Raw genomic sequence first — 21,553 nt, forward strand, 5'->3', positions numbered from 1 at the left:
AAGGAGGATTTTCCTTAGGATGATTTCCACAGAACTGATCAAATCTAGTGATAGGAGGGGAGTGTTTCTTTGCTGGATATCGAGAAGCAATAAGTGATATTACATTGCAACTGATATCTGACATGCTCAGCATAGCTAAGTGTGTTATCATCTGCCCTCAAAGATCAATCATCTCATTGTGAAGGCTGTCCCAGGTTTATACTGAATTAAGGACACTATAAAAGTAAATCAGGCAAGGCTGGAAACTCAGGAATGCTTTTTCCAATTAAGAACACAAGAAGCAATTAGTTAGGCAAAATGCAGTTGGAATTTGGCCAGTGAAATCAAACCCTGTTTTTATAAAAAGCAGCTCAGGATGCTTAAGAGCACAAATCAAATCTAAAGAAGGAGAGAAGATGTAATAACTGCTCTTTTTTTTTCCTGCCATAGTATGGTTCTTTCATTTTCCTGATTTTTGCTTATAAATTACTTAATTATATTCTCTATTCATAAACATTCAATGATACAGTTGCTTGGAAGTCTAATCCTACAACTGTCATTGCAAATGAACAGAAATATGATTTGAAGGGCTATACACTGAGAATAATTCCTTGATCAGGGAATTAAGCTTATTTTAGTGAACTGAGTACAGGTCTTATAATAAACATATATATTCTAATACAAATGTGAAAACTCCGAATATGAATTTGGGGACATGTTTAATTTTTATGTCTGAATCAGTCACTTTTTGCTACTCTAATGATTACAAAAGCCAGAGAGAAGAAAGGTGTCTTTTTTGATATAGATGTAAATTTGTATTATGTTGAACATTTTTTATTTGTTTGCAAAGTAAATTTCTGTTGCATAGAGTGTAGGTAAATTTCTAAACAAAGTGAAGAACAAAGCATAGTCATAATAAGCAATGTTCCCTGAAGCTTATAGGGCCACAGCTTGTTAAAAAAAACCCCAAACCTATGATAACAAAGCACCTTGAAGGTGGATAGAAGTTTGTTGATAATATGAAAGGTATGAAAGCTGAACAAAGAAACCTGACAGGGTAAGATGATTTTAACTTTTAACTGTACATATAAATATGTGTGTGTGTGAATGTTACTGAGAATGAAAAGAAAATATTTCTTTGGATGGGTTTACAAAGAGAAGAGCTAGAAGAAGCAATTTTCATTTTTCTTTTGTAATCTAGATAGTGTAAAATTATTCTGCCTTCACAACCTCAAGGCAAAGAAGACAGTCTGCTTCTCTAGCTATAAAAAACAATCTGTCAGATTTTTTTAAAGGAAGTCACAACTTATTTTTCATAAAATAAAAAGCAAGAGGATTAGAGCTTTGTGGTGACAATGAAATGTGCTCAAAACTCTTACCATTAAACCTAGAGCTCCAGTGAAGTCCTGCTTGAGGCATTGATCCTGCAATAAATGAAGTTTAGATTCTGTAGATTTGGTGTTTGAACTGTCAAACATGTAGACCTTCTTATTCATCCAGATTTAAATTTTCTTTCATAAACTCCTATATTCTAATAGAGCTAAAGGTTATCAAATTGAAAGCAACCCACAGCACACAGACCCCAAACCTACAGCATCAACACTATCCTCATAGAAAAGTGGCTGCAAGGCAGATGGAGAAATATTTTTCTGAAAATACAGTTCTAAACAAACCATGTTATGTAATGTGTCCAATTTACTCTTCTGCCATATTACACACTACTGTGTCCAACTGGCATTCTTTTTGTGTACTACCTATTTGCTGTAACAGCTGATATCTGCCTCCGGGATGATCTTTAATCATTTTTCTCTTAAAGATTTGAATATTATCAGAATCTCCCTAAAGTTTTCAAAAGCCCCAATACTAGGTTATTGGACTACTATATATAACAAAATCAATGTTCTTCTCTGGGTCTAAGGCCCACTCAGGTGCTTGTGAAAAGAATCTGATGAACTTCTAAACACTAAGCTTAGGTATCTGGGGTAGAGTCAAATGAACTGAGGCAAGGATCCAGCTCTTCTGCTTAAAATCATTTTGTAAAAGCTGGATCATAGTCTTATTTAGAGCTAACAAGCTCAATTTTTGCAATTAGGGTGCAAGAAAATCTTCCAGTACTGCTCATATTTGGTCATTTGTCAAAATAAACCAGAATCTGTTTCCAAATTAGTGAGTACTTAAGATCAGAAGAATTATACGTCTGTGTTTGTTTCTTTGTAGTTAGCATGCTATGGAAGGTATACAAACAATCAGTCCCAAACCTCCTGAGTACAGGCAGTGCCCCACTCTGTGCCAAGTTATTCCAAGCCCAGGGTAGTGTTTAATTTTCCAGTGTACAGAAATTGGCAGTTGTTAGGTGCTGGCTAGCACAGCAAGATAGCACAGCTCTAGTGCAGATAAAAGAGATTCATAGCTCTCCCCAGGAGTTGCAGAGAGGTTTTTAAGACAAGAGGAACAGAAGCCTACAACCAATTGAAAGTCAGTTACAAAGATGATGGAGCCAAACTCTTCTTGGTAGTTATGGACCATGTTGGAAGAGGCAATTGCCAAGCCTGTTTGGTTTAGGCATTAGGGAAAATAGAGACATGGTTGAACTTCTGTCCTTGGAGGTGTTAAGACTTTGGCCAGGCAACCCATGGCTGGCATTAATTCTGCTTCGAGGGGATTTCTAGAGGTGCCTTCAACTGGCATTTCTGTACCACAATGAAGCCACATATAAATTTCCTGTGTGTTCACTTACATAATCTTGTACTTTTGGAAACCCTGAGTTTACAGGATTTTGATCTTAACATTTTGTGTATGAGACTGGAGATGGGAGAAGTAGCAGAACTGACAGGAAAAAAATGAATACTCTTTGTGCTTACCTTGACTGGTGCTTTCCAAGCCCAAGGGAAAATTTAAGTAGCTATTTTGTTACTGACTGAAAAGATGTGTCATTCATGTAATCTCCAAAGAGAAAACATTCAGCACCTTAAGCTGAATTGTATTTGGATTTTGTGCATCCACACAAAAACCTCAAAAATCAAGATAACTGAAGTCTGAGGGGCAGAACCTGAGTCCATGGAACAGACTGGTGTTTCACTCTTAAAAAGTGTGTTTTCCAGATAGATGCATTACATGTGTACTTCACATTACACTCAGTTTCAACAATAGTATCCATCACTGTGCAAGTGGGGTAGGTACTGGAGAAATAGATTTGTTTCATTGTTTGCAAACGGCATTCGCCTTTTGCTTATTTAAATGGAAATTTCAAAATCAGCTTTGCTAGTACCTATATTATATTTAGAGATATATACACTTCTATCAAAGATAAGTTTCCACCCCCTCATCAAGAAGAGTGTGATAATTCTCAAAGCCCAAGCACGCAACCTGTCTTCAGCTTGAAGTCATGCCTTTGAAAACAAGCATCCATTTCCAGTTACTTGCGGAAGCTTTGGTTTGGGGAAGGGAGGAAGACTGGAGGCTGACTTATTTTTCTTGCAGTCAAGCGGAAGAAGTCTCACTCCATGTTACTGTAATAGAAACACAGGGGAGGAATGAGCCATGTAGAAATCTGTGGAGCTGCCTGGAGGACAGAGCTGCGTTTACAGCAGGCTGCTCACCTCTGGGCACAGCAGACTGTAACAACACCAAAAAGCAAATATCCATGCCAGACTAAGCAGAATACCTCACCTATTTACAAAGAGAAACATGTCAAAAGCAATTCTCTTTAGAAAATTCCTTATTACTCATGGTGGTTTAAAGCCCTCCTGCACAACTTAAGGAGACAGAAAAAGAAGAGAGTATGTTACAACAGAACTAGGAATTCACCTATAACACTACCTAATGTTCCACTGGAGGTACTCAGTCATTTCATAAAACAAAAGTAGCATTACTTCTGTTTTCTTGTCTAGGAGAGGAGATGCTATTCACAGAATCACAGAATATGCTGGGTTAGAAGGGATTATTGATTCCTCTTAGCCCTGCACAGCACCATCCTCAAGAATCACACCATGTGATTCACTCTGGGAAGAACCTTTTTCTTCATATCCTACATAAACTTTTCCTGACACAAGTTCAGGCCATTCCCTTGTGTCCTGTCACCGGTCACCACAGAGAAGAGATCAGTGCCTCCTCTTCCCATCATAAGGAAGTTGTGACTGCATTGAGGTCTCCCCCCAGTCCCCTCCAGGCTGAACAGCCCAAGTGACCTTAGCTGCTGCTCACATGGCTTCCCCTCCAGGCCCTTCACAATCCTCATGGCCCTTCTTTGGACTCTCTCTAACAGCTTAATGTCCTTGTGGTGACCAAAACTGCACACAACATCCAAGAAAAATAGTAAAAGACTGGGAGAGAAGCTTGGCAAGGTGTCCTATAATATATTTCAGATCAGATTCATCATTTATAGTTTATAATTTCATGAGGCCATTCAGTTTGTAATTTTCTTTCTTCACTTTCCTATCATCAAAATCTGATAACAAAGACAGAAATAATGAATCAGAGAGAACCTTTTGCCTCTAGAAATTCCTTTCCCCTGAAAGTAGAAATTGTATTATTGATTTATACAGTAAAGTAGAATGAATTAATTAAGAAGGCAAATCACAGAAATATATTTTAGCATCAATTTTTATGCATACATATTTCTATATGTATTACATATTTCATAAACTATGTGCCGACCTCAAGCACATGATGGTACCCATCAGACCTGTATTCTGGGACATCAGTGAGTTTTCCTTGCCCTGCAGCCTTGTGGTGCTCCACAGAAGTGCTGCCTACCCTTGTTCTCTAAAGGAGACGAGACTACTTTTCTTTCTGCAGATGAACCAGAAGCAGCTCAAGCTTCCTTAAGCGTGTCTGCCATGTTCATCCAAATAACCTGAGGCATACCAGCAGACAGACTAGGCTGCATTTTCATGGCATTTTTCAGCCAGTCTAGATGCAGACGGCAGCTGAAATGTGTGATCTCACACTACCCTGGCACCCTAGGAGATGTTGCTGCTCCCAGCTTTGCACTGGCATTGCATTTATGTGTGAGGGAGAGCAAAAAGTGATCTGGCTGGGAACTGTGGGGGTTTTCTGGAGTTTCAGACAGAGCAGCCCCTGATCTCATTTGCACGAGAATACATAAATGTGACTGGATATGCAAGGAGGCCCGAGGAAACCTCATGGAGCAGAGGGGTGGGTAGCAACCATCTATTTCAACAGCAACTATTACTTAAATTGTCTCTAATTATGCAATCACTGTCATGCCTATTCTTTTGTGATACCTCCTCTGTGGCTTTTGGAGATGGGCACAGGAGTGTCCTTCCTGTCTGGACACCTCCCAGGGACAGATGGCAAAAACTGGCAAAGTCCTTTGCCTTCTTACAGGGTCTCAATCTGTGACATGCAAAGCTCATGCCTCAACCTCAAACTGTGTTTCTATTGCCTTTAAATATTCAGTATGGGCCAGCCAGAAACAGCACTTTTAAACACAGCTGCTAGCAGGTAGGTTAGACATCCAGTGAAAGAAAACATCCTTGTTTTATTTTAGGAGATGCTTCCCAGCTTTCCAGCAGGACTTTGGCTCTTAAAGACAACAGATGAGGTATAGACCCTGGATTGTGCTATAAAAGACCTGGGAATATGACTCCCTACAAAATGTTACATTGGGCTGAAGCATTGTGGGACAGCAATACATGGCAACAGACAAAGGGGCAAAGGAGAGATGGAAGGATAATTTTATAACTCTATAACCTTGTTTCTGCAGGTCCTGAAATACTGTGTGGCTGTAAGATTTCAATACAGATGTCCTGTGATGAAATGTGGTAAATCATTATCAATTGTCCAGTGGCTTCATAAGGGATAAAAACCTAAGGCTGCGTTAGAAAAAACGTTTTCTGTTCTAACGTCAACTTCCAGTTTGCATAAAACAGAATTGTAGAATATGCAATTCCGTAGGAATACGTGAAAATGCAGAAAAAGGCATAATATTCTACACCTGTTGTATGTGGGACAATCACTGCCCATAGATTTGTGTGGCTTATATATGTACAGTAATAAGAGACTTGATTCACATACCTATCTAAATAAAAATATAAACAATTATGTAAGATCAGCACTCTGGTTTTATACAGCACTTTAAGTGGATCTGTTTTGTTGTGTCTTTATCTTTTTGGAAGAGTTAAGTAACACTTCTTTTTTGCTTTTTGTAAAGGCCATGTAGCAGGGTGAGGGAAAGAAGAATGGATTTAAAGTACACCTTGAAAATAGTGAGTTTTATAATTTTATGACCATTATTCCTAGTAGGAGGTTATTGAAGAACTTCATTGCTCTTACTATAGGGTGTAGTCTTCTAATTTTCAGCCTAAATCAATATACTTTCTAAACCAGACCCAAAAATAAACCTCCAAAATTGGTTATTTAGCTGAATTCTCCTTTGTTGCAAATTAACTAATTTAATTTTTCCATTTTTCTTAGCAGAGTGACATACAGCAACAGTTTTACTGACCATTATCTATAGCTCTTTTTATATTAGAAAACATACATCACACTTGAATTTTCTTGGATAGGACCAAAACCAGCCAGTTGTTTGAACCTCTATTCATAGGTCCTATTTTCTGAACCTCTGGTTTCTGCTGTTCTCTCTCACAGCCTCCTCAAAACACAGTGACCTAAGCTGTCACACACCTAAACCAGCCTCCAGAGGCCTCTACAGGAGGAGTGGAGCACGGTAATTATCTCCATGTGTTTTATATGACATTTACATATCATTTCCTAGGCTTGGCATCACATTGCTGGCTCATATTTCACCTGTAACTCTCTAACCTTGTTTCCTGCCATGCTGTTTTTCTGCCAGGTATTTCCCAACATTTTTCTACATTTCATTTCCCTTCCCTTCCGTAGCTCTTTGTGCTCTCCCATAGTGTTTATGCTGGAGGTGACATCCATAATGCATATCATCAGTCAGCCTGACTCCTTTATTACGGGAGAAATACGTGGCAGCTCTTCTAGAAAATACTGCTTACAGGTATGTTGATGATTATTTACACCTGCTTGGGGGAAAAGGGAGAGTCATATGGTGGAAAAACATTGATCAACAATTATGCAATTAAACAGTAGTGCGGGTCCAGCAGGCCCTCAAAGCTCTGTTGCGCTTGTAGATCACTGTCTAGAAGTGAGTTTACAGGTCTCCTGGAGAACATCACAGAAAGAAGGTAAACTGCACAGTGGATTTATGACAAGAACAAATGTATGCATTTGTGCAGCACCCCATGAAACCGATGGATTGCGGCAGAACAGCAGGGCTGTAGGAGTCATTTCTAGTGAAAAATGTGCGGAGCTGGTTTAAACCTTTCAAAGTACAAAAGGGAACAAAAAATTCAAGCTCAGACATGACAGTTGCCATATGTCAGGGGTTTTTTGTATAGTCTTCCTAAAAAAATACTGGGCAGGAGTGGGGGTAGGGGGGTGGCTGGGGTGAGGACAACATCTCATTTAGGCACAGATTGTCCTTATTTGCATTTACGGAGGTGTGTGAAGAACTTTTCTGTGTCCTTTGAACTCAAGTCACCCACAGAGCGATTCTGATACTTCAGAAACCATTTGTTTTCTCTGTAGGTTCTACTGCTCACCCCAGAAGGCTGCTAAGCTCAAATCATCATCATAGTTCGCCTTCCATCTTCACCACCCTGCCAAACATGGCAAGTGGAACACACTGTAGACAGTCCAGTTCACACATTGCCAAGTGCACTTCAAGAAAATTTTGAAAGCTCATCCCTGCCTGGTATCAGAGCTCCTTCTCAGGAGGTGGCACTTTGTAAAAATCGTGCTAATTGTGACAACCTTGCGTGTGTCAGCAATTCTTTTAAAGGTGACAGCATGGAGGAATGGCAGGGTATTTTCCCAAGGAAACCTGAGGTACCTCTTTCTGTAGCCAAAACAGTTCTGTGTCTGCTTGGCTTGATGCACATCATCACCCTACTTGACACTTTTTGCCCACTGTAAAGTGGGTCTGCATGTCATCTTAGTTTACTTGTAGAAATGATCTGGAAACTTAATTTAGAAGAAATACCTAGGATAGTAAAATAAGGACCATTAGAGCTGCAGGTCTCGTGCACTACTGCTCTGGGATTGAGAAACGAAGAGTAAATTATTTGGTAGGGTAATGTAAAAATGAAAGGGAAAATGATAAGCAAAAATATTGTGTCCCAACTGTAGACACTGTATAAGTGCATCTATCAACAATTATTCAGCACAAATGACAGAATAAGTGAAATTCTCCCTGCTTATGCATAACTGTTATGTAGTTTGTACCCTTGAAACACTGGAAGACATACTGGATATTCAGATTCTTCAGTGACATGAGTATATACACACATATATGTACATATGGGTGTACATCCTTCCATATGTACACATGTATAATATATAAAGACACAGACAATGTTGCACATGCAATTTATTTTTTTTTTTTTGCATTTGTAAAGTGTGGGTAAAACCAGCAGCTTAAAATGTCATACCAACCAAATATGTTTTTCACTTAAAAATTCCTATGAAGTTGCTTTATTCAAAACTTTTTTTATTCTTTTTCTGTGAACTTCATTTTCTTCTGATTCTTGAAGTTAGTATTCAGCTTGAAATATGAAGCATTAGGAATTAAATACAAAGCATGGATCTTACTGAGAGTCTGCATGAATTCTGGACCAGTAAGACCACATTCCTGAATATTCATGTCCTTGGTGGCTGTGTGTGCCTTGGTATTGAACAGCATTCACAAGTACTTGATTTGCCTCTCTCTTTAGAACCCATGAAAGGCTGAAGACACTTGGTCATTGAAATGTCCCTTTAACTCCTTGATTTTTGTCAGAGGACCACTGACTAACACCTCAGAAGAAATATCTATCCTCAAAACTTTGCTTTTCATGGTACCAACTCTCAACCCATTCCTCAAGACTTGGCTGAAAACACATTCCCAGGCCAGAGACTCACAGATATACTTAGGATTCATGTACAGTGACCAAATCCATATTCTCATTGTGATTTCTGCTGCTAAGAGCAAGTTCTGGGGAAGCTGAAAGAATTTTTCTTGTTGATTGTGAGCATGAAGTTAATTTAAAGCTAGTAGTTCCAAATGTCGCAGATTATGAAACTGAGCATCTCCAGATTGCCACTGTCTCTGAACAAAGCAGTAAACGAAATACTTGCTGACATCCATTAGACTATCATGGTCACAGTGTAGCAGTGTAGTTGTTTAATGGTTTTTATGGTGTAGTTTCATGGTAGCAGACTGCCCTGGTGGCAGTCCAAGGTGGCCCTGAGGATGGCTTGGGAAGTGCATGGCCTGAATGCTTCCCACATACAGGTGTAAGAGCGAGTGTGGGTGTGGAAGATGATTAATCAATGTGCTTTACTCCAGTGAAAGTTACCCCAGCATTTCTCTTAAAGCAGATAATCTTTAAAGGGGAAAATTCATGTTGATTATAGCTGAATGTGAAGAGCCATTAAAGTATTGGAAACAAAGTTACTGAGTAAAAGAAAATCCCAATAAAATCCTTTTGCAAACTACAGAGTTACTAAGGGTACATTCCTGTACATCATTATTGATCTCCAAGTCTTAAGAAACTGAAGGAAAACCACAAAATATTCTACCCTGAATGTTATCTTGAAGAATTAATTGGCTTCATTTTGTTTTGGTAATCTTTGTGTCTCCAAGAAAGTATGCTGCTAGGTATCTTTGCATACTCTCCATCCATTTGTTCAGCACTGAGAAGTTTACTTCCCCAAGTTTTGCCATATTCCCTAATAATCACATTTCTTCTTGATTGTTTGCTTGTCCTACAAGCAACAGGTTATAAGAAGGGTTTTTTTTCCTGTGTGGCTCCAAATCAACAGATGCTGAGCTCAAACTGAATCTGCCAAATTACTCTTTGTGTTGTCAAGTATTATTTAACTGAAGCTGGATGAAATGATTTTGGGTAGGACCCACTTTCAGCATGTGTCATATTCCACAATGAAAACTCCTTTTGTAGAGGGCCAATATGCAGGGAGTACTGAATCAATTCCAGTAGCTATTAGGTCAAGATGACTTTCTTTGACTTTGGTCCTAGATCCTGTTTTATGCTTTCCATAAAATCACTGCTCTTCAGTGCCCTTACCATAAACAAGAGGAACAAAGCCAGCATCACTTGTACAGCTTAAGACGGGCCATGATACTTTGGGCTGACAGACATCCTACAGTTGCAGTAAATACAGACTCTTAGAGGCTGTGATCCAGCCCTCAGACAAGGACCTAAACTCAGTCTCATGATGTAGTGCTCTATCCATAACTTAAATCACTGCACCTGCAATTGTGAGCAATCTCTGCTTTACAACTATGGATAAGGACTGCTCTCTGCAGAACAGAAAATTGTAAACAAAATAATCAGCTGGAATTACAGTAATTACTTGTAGGCAAAATAACTTGCTAACTATATTGATAAGCCAGTTTTTCAGAAAGGGGCCTTATCTTGCTCTGACTACAGTCTGGCTATCTTATCCCAGAGTCCAAAACAAATTACACGAATGTTTCCTTGTAAAATCCACTGCCTTGGCGCGTGTCTTTTACTAGACTTCAAAGTTCAGGGGCATCTGCTCTCTTATCTTGAAGACTGTCAATATGAAAAACTGGCAAAGACAGCATCTGATCTAGGCCACTGACCTCTGAAAGAACTGCACTTTGAACTCTGCTGTTTGTGATGCTGCCAGCTCAGAGGAGCAACAGTGCAAGACAGGCTGATGCACCAAGGGTTCCTCATCTGCACTCACATGAAGACAACAACAGCTTGTGCAGATACAAACCAGCATGGGATCTTGAAAGGGAATTATTTACCTTAAAGCTGCTGTCCTTCTTGATGACATCAATGTAGAGTTCATGGCTAACCCTCTGTGCCCATTTTCTTGCTCCCTACAACAGCTTCAGACCTGAATTATGAAGGAATAAGGACCAGGTTGATCCCACTGTTTTCACCTCTGCTTAAAAACATGAAGAGGTGTAGCACACACGGTCAGCAGTACCAGGTTAAAGGTTCCTCTGTCACACACAGGACATGCTTGTACATCTGTAGGGTCATCCTGGATCCTGATGCCTGCTAGATAACTGCTGTCTTTTTCTAGGGGAAGAGTAAAATTCCACACCAGTCACTCTGTGATCACAGAGTACAGGAGTCACTCTGCAAAAGCAAAATAAATCAGGGAAAGGAAGAAAACATTGTTTAAAGGCTAAAGGATGGGGACACAGGATTTTTGCAGTTTGATGGATGTCTTTGTTTTATTTGGCTCTGAATACTGCTATTTTCTCCTTTTAAAATTTATACTGAAAATTCTTTGTCAGTAACTTTTTGACACTATCAACACCAGTAATAAATTTCATAAAATCCTAATATTTCAATAGATCTTTCCCAGTCCCTTTTATTTCTGTTACCAAGAGGGCAAACAGCAGACTTACAAATACAACTCTTGCAATTTTCTTACTTTCTGGAGCTCATGAACTTTACCTCTGGTTTTTTTTTTTCCTCTGAGTTGACATGAGAGTGAGTCATATGATCCCAGTTTCTGTTTTCTTTTTCCAGCTGTTCCAGGTTTGCTGGAAATGACTCACATGACCACAGGCATGTACTTGTGGCTGGCTAAGAGGAAATTTGCAAATCACCGGTGCTTCAATTTGCTCTTTTTTAAGGGAATTAATTAATTCTCCTGCCTCACAAATACTTTGGGAAAGGGACAGACCAGTTTCTCTATGTGGGTAGATCACCAAACTATGTCAAATCTTACCAAAGTTGTTAGATATCCATATAATCCTTGTCCTCTTTTGTACCACAAAGGATGCAGAGAAGAGAATCAGTGATTTTTGAGGCTGGGAGAAACTGGGACTCAATTGATGTGTAAATCCTCACACTAGTCTGACAGTAATTGAATGTGCCAGACTCAAGTTTTCAGCTGGCATTAATTTTTTTCTTTATATTGGGTGCCATGGTCAGTTAGACAGCAAACAATATCTTTTTTCTTTGTTAACAAGCTTGCCAGCACAAAAAAAGGGCCTCATTTTTTAAAAATAAGATTTGTCTATTTGTCTCTAAAATATGTTTTTCAAGTCTGGAGGACAGAACCATAATTTGAAAATCCTTTTATATTATGTCATCTTGGGACCTGCTGGCATATCTTGTATTTATGGACATCTCACAGTGAATAAACTACACAAAACATTTAATAAAAAAAAAAGTCAGTGTTCTGTCCAGCATCAGTGCCACAGTGAAAAAAGGAACAAACTAGAGAAAAAGCAAACTTTCAAGGATGAAAATGCTTCTGGTATAGTCTGGATGATGAGATATGAAAAAAGAATGCCTGTTTTTGTAGTATGATAAAGTCTTTTGGGATTTGTTGTTTTGGGGTTTCTGTTGGGATTTTTTTGTTTGTTTTGTTTGTTTGTTTGGGGTTTTTTTGGTTTTTTTGGTCAGTACAGGTCTGGTCTTGCTGGATGAAAAATTACATATTAGATCATGGTTCCCCCTTTCTGTTCCCTCCTTTCTCCCCAGCTCTGGGGATTTATGACAGCTGCCTTTCAAAATTTGCTGTGTTTGGAAGTTATATATAGATCACTTGCTGGAAGTTTTTAATAGCAGGGGCCACAAGAAACAAGCTTTTGAAAAATATTCACTCAATGTTTGTTCTTAAACATATAAGAACAATGTTCGTTGGTTAAGAATTTTTGTTTTGATTGCAAATTAAGTACTTTGAATTTAAATTCTGAATTTAGACTGTCCATCCTCTTCCTTCTCCCCTCTTCCATTTGTACCATGCCTGTAGGAAATAATTGCCTTGTGTTCAAACTGGCACTATCTTCAGCTACAATGAGAAATTATTTTACTTATAGGAACATACCTCATCTGGAACATGTCCAGACGGAGGTGAATGAGTGAGCAGCTATTCAATAGACTGCTTTATTCTTGCTTAGAATAAAGCTCCAAGGTCTCAACATCACCAGCTAAGCCCCATTAAAAGGACCATTATCAATTTTTCCAGGGGTTATCCCTGGCAGTCATCTCTACAGTATCTTGATGAATCATCAGCATGTTCTGGCCTAATTTAAGATTCTGTCGGTCTGATGTTTTGTGACTACTTAACATTACACTGTCCTATTTATTGCAATTGTAATGCTGTACCACTTCCACATGCCAGTTTCCTTAAACAAGGCACTCAGAAAAATCAAGAGTACACATATGCAACTGTCTATGAGAAATTTGACTCAAATTTCTTACCTCACAGGAATCTGTTGTATAAGAAAAACTGAGTTATTTGGGATAATATTTATCTTTTACAGATAATTGAAAAGATTAATAAAACTGAGGTCAGTCAGAGCCTACATCCATCCATCCATCCATCCATCCATCCATCCATCCATCCATCCACCCACCCATCCGTCCCCCACCTCTCTGCCTTAACAACATATGAACCTGCTGGGCAGTTTCAACCCAGTTTCTCAGAAGGTCATTGATGTCAAAGACAATTAATACTCTCCAGATTTTGCACACTTGGGTAGAGCTGGGGACCTAGAATGGCCTCAGATACAACATGCAGACATTTGCTTAGGCAAACAGGGAAGTTACAGAGGTAGGGGAAGGAGTTTAAGGAATAAATGGCTGGAAACCATAGGAAAGCAGTTTTTATTGTTCATGAAAGTATTTTCCTATGGACTTCCATGTCTTCCAAACTTTTTAGGTAGGGCCTCTGGGTTTTTTATTATTTTATTTCACTATACAACCCTAATTAAATTTTTTTAGCTTAGGCAAAAAAGGGTTAGGTGATATCTTTATAGTCTGTACCAGAACATATATACATCAGCAAGAAAGGTGTGGAGAGCAAATTATACCTGCACAAGACTTCCTTAATTCTGCCATTTCTTCCTTTATATGTGTTTCATGCTTGAAACCCTGAAACAGAAAATAAACTTGAAGCAGAAACCCTGCTTTTAACAAGGTGTTTTGAAAATCTAAGCTTTACACATACACAGATGGGAGCTGCAAGACTATGAAAGTGTGCAAAACATTTCTGATTGCAGCATCATTCCTGCAACTGAGAGTTTGAAATACAGAGTTCTTGACATTGCCTTATTAGTGGATTGCTAAATCTGGCCTATTTTAAATTCACAGTTCAACCATATTATTTGAAAGCAGGAAACAATTAGGTAATCCACTTTTAGAAAAGCCTAAATGATAGCAAGATATATGAAGTACAACAGCTTTCATGTTGATGCAGGTGGGTCCTGAGTTTGAGAACTTGTTTATTTTATGGATTTCAAAAAACACTATTAATGCCTTACATCTTGACAGAACTTAACAGACAGGGGCTCATTCATTTCAACAGACTGGCTTATGAATACCAAAAGGTAAAAAAGTTATTTGTGCAATTTTTTTTTCTAGTATTCCTTGTTCTTACGGGAAAAATATGATAGTTTTAAATATATAATTTCTTAATTCAGGAACTGGGAGATAATTGATTGAAGAGAAAAAAAAAAATCACACAAGATACCTGTAGTTAATCAGTGTTAAAATATGAGCCCAGTGAGAATGACAGGTCTGTCAGCAGGAGGGAAACCTTGAAGCTGCACATGCAAAATACACGTGTATGAAAGCAGCTGCTAACTGCACAAACATTTGTGTTTGTCTTTCTCTTCATGTATGTGTATGCACACCTCATCATCTACTGCCATTAATTAGGAAAAAAGTCATCCTGAAGAAGATTTCTAGTGTCCTGGATCAATGTTCAAGACAAATACAGACAGTCCCAGCTCTCTCAGGCTGTGATGCTCTGGGCTCCCAGGGTCCAGGTCACTGTGACAAATTTGACATATGCTAATACAGGTCTGGAAGCCTAAGGTAGAAATTTGCATCTGTGCATGACTAGGGCAGGAATTAAAAAAAATACTAAGAGAATGACACAGAGAAAAGAAGTAATATGCTGGTGCAGGAAACATCCAAGTGGATCAGGTAAAAACCCTAGGATATATTGGAGGTGCTTTATTGACTACATGGATTGCTTTAATATAAATGCTTTTGAGTCCTAACTTGTGGCTGAGGGGTTTGAGTCAGTCTGCTGACAGAGAGAATGAAAAACAACATAATTCAGTGGCAATAAAATCAGGTGTGTCTCAGAGATTTGGTGCCTCCCATGATGTTGCACCCTGGGATCTATCTAGGAAAGGTTGGTTTGAAACGCATGCTAAGCATCACCCAGGACATTTTGCTTAAAGTTTCCCAGCAAATTTGGTCTTGCCTCCTGCAACCAGGAGCCCCACTCAGAAGTTATTTTCCTCTTCAGGAAAATAAGGTTTTGCTGCTCTGTTGTTCCACTAGCAGAAACCACCATAACATGGGAGGGAATCATACGGGAAATGAAGACAATGTTTCCTGATTTGCTTAAGGAGAAGAAGGTATAGAGGGAATAACTGACAAAGGAAAGGAGAAATTGTGAATGGAAGAGACATATCAAGACACTCACTTAAAAATGTGATGTATTTCACCCTCTGTGAAATTTCAGATGGGGATTTGAAAAGCAAGAGAGCCTGCTGCCGGCAGCCAGGTCAGTACTTCATCATTTCTAATGAAGCGAGGTCACAGAACTGGACAGAAACTGACTGCTCCTCCATGGAATCTTACAGCCAAGCAAAATCCACAGGAGCTTCTTATAGCTCATAAACACAGCTAGGCTACAAACCCATGATTTAAAGGCCTTTGAAATCCTGATTATCCAGGCATCTCCTGTGATAAACTACCACAGAATTTAATTATCTTCTGCAGTATCAATTAAGTGTGATCCCTAGAGACATGTCATTGAACTCTTGTCTTCACACTGAGCAAATGGATCTGTTACATCCTCTCCAGCCCTTTGGACACAGAGGAGAGGCACCTTCAGCAGTCACATGCTCCTCTGAAGTACCAGACACCAGCAGTCAGCTTTGACAGCCTGTCCTTGATGCTGGGGTTTTTTTTGCATCTGTGCCAGCTGTGAGCCCTGTGTCCCATTGAAGAGCAGAAACCAAAAGACCAGAGGGAGCAGAAGGAAACTCCCAGCAGGACACTTACACCACCTCCTCTTTGCCTTCTTCCTTGGTGCATGCTCCTGTCCTTGCCTGGAAAATGGTTTCCAAAGGGAGAACACTTCCACTTCCTTGCCTTGGACAACCCAATGGTGGTCATGTAAAGCACCTAGGAAAGCATTCAAAGATACTCTCACTTAAGCAAGGCTTCATTCCCACACAAGGGACCAGGCTCCTGTTTTTTTGATCCCACAGTGCAGCTGAATAGTCAGTATGCAACAGCCTCCTTAAATTTTGTGATTTTTGTGAGCAGGAGCTCACAAAATCTTGTGTAAGCCCATAAAAATAGCATATGAAAGTAACACTGAAGATTAAAGCAATGCTGAACGAAAAATTCCAAACCCCACATTACCCCTTAGCTTGCAAAAGATCAAGGAAAAACCATAAGGCAAGCACACTCAACAACAGAATGCCTAGAATTATGAATCCAGAACAGTGAACAAGAAACCTCAAAGTTTTCTGTTGTGGAGAGGTTTATGAAGAAACCCTACCTCTGAGCAGGCCAAACTTCACAACAGCTTGGCTCCAAAACTGGTGCTGTGGCTCAGACTTATCTCTGCTTATTGCAGGGTGTTGTTCAGAGAGAGGAATTCTGCTTTTCTGAGGTCCTCACTAAACTCAAGCTTATCCTTTAATCTTGCAGCACAGGTTAATTCTGCCTGGCTGGAGGGCACTGCCCCAGCTGCACAGCAGGTGCCCTGAATGTATTCTTGCTTCAGATATCGAAGTTGCACAGACTCCTGCTGTGTTTTTAAGAAAACCTGATCCTCCCTATAAAGGAAGCAAAGCCAACACAAGCTGGAAAAATCATTATTAACAACCAAGGCCAGCAGGAGCTCAACAAAAGAGTTTTTACCTTTCCAAAATTCAAATGCCAGATCCCTGGATACAACTGAACAACACTCAAGGAAGTGATGCTGAGCAAGCTACCCAGCAGCTCTGGGACTGGAGCAAGCAGATGGATACAAGGAGATGGATGCAAGGAGATTGGGTGCATTAGATCTGCAAAGTCAGCAGTGTCCTGCCCTCTTGCTTGATTGAATTCCTGTAAGGGAAATTTTTCTCCTTGTACAGTTTAAAAGACACTGTCTTTTTCACTAAATTATTGCTATTAGTATTGCTAATAATATCTTTGAAGAGCCTCTCACCCAAGCTCTGTCTCACATCTTACACAGCTTTCAGAAAATTATTTAGGTTTGCTATGTTCCATCAGTATGAAGCACAGCTTGCTCAAGTGCACGAAGAGTATGGCAAGGAGAAAAATCATTTATGTGAGTGAAGCAGTCAATTACTCCATTGATGTGTGCTGCTTTACAGGCTTTTCACTGCCAATCAGTGTCACAGCTTTCCAACTCTTTTTACAAACCAGTGCACATTATTTCACGCAGTTCAAATGATTTTAGCCTGGAAGCAATGTGTAAATAAAGCTGTCCCCTGTCAAACAGTGAAGTCCTTTCCCTTAGCACATCACCTCCGAACATTGCTGGAGAAACAAGCCACCATCAGTGGTTACTGGCCCAGACAGACACCAGAAGGCAATCTGACCATCTCCATTTCATGTCAAAATGCAGCTGGAGAAGAAGCTGGGAGCTATCTCAAAGCAGAGCAAGGTTCACAGTATCTTCCTCTGGGCAGAAGGCAAGCTCTGATTACTTGGTGCAAAGTTGAGTTAGTTTGAAATATCAGGGCTGCAGAGGGATCAGGGAGGGGTGGGGAGGGTGGGTTTAGTGTGATGGGTGGTTCTGTTTCAGTTTTGGGGTTGGTTTTTTTTTTCAAGTTGCAATGCAAGGTCCAATCTGATGTGGAAACAGCAGCAGTCTCATTGCACTGGCACTGATTTTATCTCCACTGCCCTTCGTTGAAATTTTTATTTCCTATTGGTTTCAGCAAATGTTCCTGTTCAGCTAATAAAGACAAAACCATATAAATTGTTGAATACCCTTCCCACTCGTAGTCAGAGCTCTTGAAGCTCTGAAACACCTCCTGTTGCACCAGAGACCTCTGTTTATGCATCCTGAGGCAGGCTCTGGCAAGGGCCGTGCAGGAAACAGGAGGTTGTTATGTCTCTCAGACACAGAAAAAGAGAAATAGAAGCAACATTCAACTGGGACATCCTCAAGAGGATCTTGCTTCAGTGAAATGGTTCTTAACACTCTTAAAAGCTTTGCAATGTCCTACCCAGCTGGGATATGCACTCACTGCTCAGGAGAAAACTTAGTTCATTCATGCTGTACTGCAACATGCATATTTTTCCAGCTCAATGATTCTGATACGCAGACATGGGTAAAGACAGACTTGAGAAGAAAGACATTTCAGTTTTTTCCTGCAGGCTTTTAGCTCTAAGAAAACATTATTCAGTGATTACGTTACTGCTCTCCCAACCCAGCTGTTATTTTAGAATCTGCCCTTTTCCAGGTTTCTGATATCAAACAGTTGCTAAAATTCAACATGCTTCAGTTTCCTCACCTATAAAATGAGGGTGAAAACCACTTTTAAATCTAAAGGCAAAATGTTTTTGAAATGCTGGGTGTTTACCTATCAATGGCTGTGCGGAAAGACAAACTATGCCCATTTTACAGGTTATTAGCTTGTATTTTGACCTGTCCTCTCCCCAAATTCAAAACAGAATATTGTGACTGGATAAATAGTGTTTGTTACATATACCAGGAAACCTGCTATCAACACTTCTATTTAGCTGCTTGCATCCAAACCATCAAAAGCTTTATCCTGCAGTTTTATCACATGGAGTTATCCAACAATTCAACAGATTTATTTTTCTCAAAGAAACTCCACATAGAAGTGTGCCCTTAGAGTTCACGTCTTTCACTGAAATCAATCAACAATATCAGATCAGGGCCTAGTAAAGTGCCTTGGAGCTGCTTCATAGATTGATTTGCTCAGGTGAGCCATTATTTGATTTAATACAGAGAAATGTCCTGTCCCATCTCAAATCACACGGTTTCAGAGGGAAGACAAAAGAAAACACTGTTCTCCTTGGAAGAAAAATGGATAATTCATTTGATTCCTTTATAGTTAGAAGCCAGTTTCTGCCTCTGACTAAAATTTTTCCCCAGGTCTACAGAGAGAGTCAATTGAAGCACAGGCTTACCTCTACAGTGTGAGCAGAGATATCTCTGGAAAGGGAATGAGGAGCTATTCCTATAATCCAAATGCAATCCTGACCTGAAAGGAAGAAGCCAGAGGATATATATTTGCTTAACTCCATCAGCTGAGTAAAGTAAATTTTTTTTCTCACAGTATTTTATGATTAGTGATTGTTGATTTGAGAAAAAAATAAAATTGCACCAAGCGTGGAAAAAAATTAATCAAAATTTTTGTACATCATGGGAATGCAGAAATGACAGTCCTCCTGCTAAAAGGCAGGTAACACCACTTAAATGTGCCCTGCAAAGGCAGCTGAGCAAAAAAACTCCCCTTTACCACATAAGGTAGGAACACCTTTTTCCTGAAGGGATTTTCCTTAAATTTTTGGTGGTAAACAGTTCAAGTTATTATGAGAACTGCCTTTACTTTTCCCTACTACGAGCAAAACTTTGTCCTTCTGCCCAAAAAAAGACAGAAACAGTCCAACTGGGGATTTCTACATGTATTTAGATCAATTTCATTCCAAAATTAGAGAAGAGGGATGAAATTTGCAAGCATCAAAAGAAAAACCGAATGTTTCCATAGTTTGCAGCCTATTTAAGACCCTCATGCTGAACTTTTGAACTACAGCACCAAGTTTAATGCCACTGCATCTGCCTATTTGACCAGTGCTTTAGGGAGAGGTAGGATGGAGAAGGATTTTATGAAGTACAGCAGACATGAAAGAAATGAGAAGCCTAGGATGAAATAATATCATATACATTGTTATAGAATAATTTAAAAGCTTAATCAGCAAAGGCATTATCTGACATCGTGGACAAGGGGAAGTTTTGTGCTCTATTAAAAGCTAAAAATCAATGCAGAGAAATCATAAGAATGTCTTTGAGAAAGACAAAGGTAACACCCTGATCAAAAAAGATAAAGACGGTGTTTTGAAAACTGAGAGTTAGATGAATTGCTCAGGTGCATCATTCACCTGTAAACTGGTCACAACATTGCTGAATAGTGTTGCTTCATAAAATTTCTTAACTCTGGAAAAGTTATGCAGGAATTAATATGCTTTACTGATTAATATTTGCAATTTAAAAATCCAATAGATAATGTTTTCTAATCCAGTCTGCCTCTTTATGCCCATGATCTTTTTTCTGCTTTATCAGAAGCAAAAAGAAATTAGAGAGCCTGCCAAGGCTTAACTTGCTCAGCAGGCTGCAGGCATTAGCATCAGCCTTGTAAAAAAATGCTTGTGCTGGCCTTATCTGGAGAAGGTCAGCTCCCACCGAGACTGGGTGGCAGCAGCTCTAGCACTTATTAAATGCATAAGTTTTCAATTCCTAGCACTGTTTCACAAAACAAATGAGTAAATCCAACTTGTGAGAAGCCAGCAAACACCACAAGCTGATACCTTCAAGGCTTCCTGGCCCTTGTGCTCAGGAGCACAAAGGTCAGTTGGCAAAGCAGGGTTTGGCAGACTGCATCAGAGTCCTCTTAATGTTTTCAGGAATGGTTTGAGTCTCTTTCATAATGAAACTTTATACAAGTCCTTTGAAACAAAAACAAACAAAAAAAAAAGGCAAAGAAAAAACCAAACCACAACACACCTCAGCAGCAACAGGAAAGATGTTCCAAAAAAGGATACTGAAGGTATTATAGCATCAGAGTAAGATGTCTGTGGCATAGCTCAGCTCTGCCTTACCCTGTGGCATCCAGAACATGTCTGGTTTTATCTGTTATTTTTCCACAGCTTGTCTCTTGGCTTCCTCAGCCCTGTATTTACACAGCTGCCTCTGAAGCTGTAAGTCAGCACAGAGATTGTTGCACAAACAAATGGAACATGTGGATCTTGCCAATTATCACTTACCCCAGTTTTCCTCCTCCTTCTTAAGCAGTTTATGTTTTGGCACTAACAGGCTCCCTGAAAATTAAAAAGAAAATGCTTTGTGCTGTGTGTCATGTATAATACATATCTGTTTTGGCAGGGAAAAAAAAAAAGTTTTGAACAGCTTTAGGATGGGAGGAAATACAAGCGAGAGAATTTTCAGCATAAAGCAGCAAAATTCAGTGTCACAGCATGGCCAGTGATGAGGCTGCTGGGTGTTACACCCCATCTGAGCCACAGAGCCCCCCTTCACACAACACTTTGGCTTTCACCAGAGAAACAGATCCTGCCAGGTCAGGTTTATTCAGTCATAGTGTGCAGTCTAACACACCGGGGCCAGGCTCAGCACTTGTTTTCTCCCTCCTTTGAAACAGGTTATCCCCAACTAACCTTCAACATCTGGTTTTGCTCTTTTTTTTTTTTTAATCACAGCAGTTGTGATAAATTAATTTATGCTGTTGCTTGTCTCTGGAAAATAGGCACTACATGCTGAATAAATGCAG

The 21,553-nt window shown here is 39.5% G+C and overlaps 1 long non-coding RNA gene across 1 annotated transcript; it reads right to left on the reverse strand.

Annotated features, from left to right (window-relative positions):
* Nucleotides 1–13,777: 13,777 nt before the first annotated feature.
* LOC147655730 (uncharacterized) lies at nt 13,778–20,890 on the reverse strand. The gene is made up of 4 exons (XR_015273809.1): nt 20,773–20,890; nt 19,179–19,252; nt 16,056–16,178; nt 13,778–13,904 (listed from the first exon to the last, which is right to left on the reverse strand). It is a non-coding gene; the product is annotated as an uncharacterized LOC147655730 (long non-coding RNA).
* Between the last annotated feature and the right edge of the window lie 663 nt (nt 20,891–21,553).

The sequence above is a fragment of the Cyanistes caeruleus genome, chromosome 1 (assembly GCF_971803275.1).
Source record: "Cyanistes caeruleus chromosome 1, bCyaCae1.hap1.1, whole genome shotgun sequence".
Lineage (NCBI taxonomy): Eukaryota > Metazoa > Chordata > Aves > Passeriformes > Paridae > Cyanistes > Cyanistes caeruleus.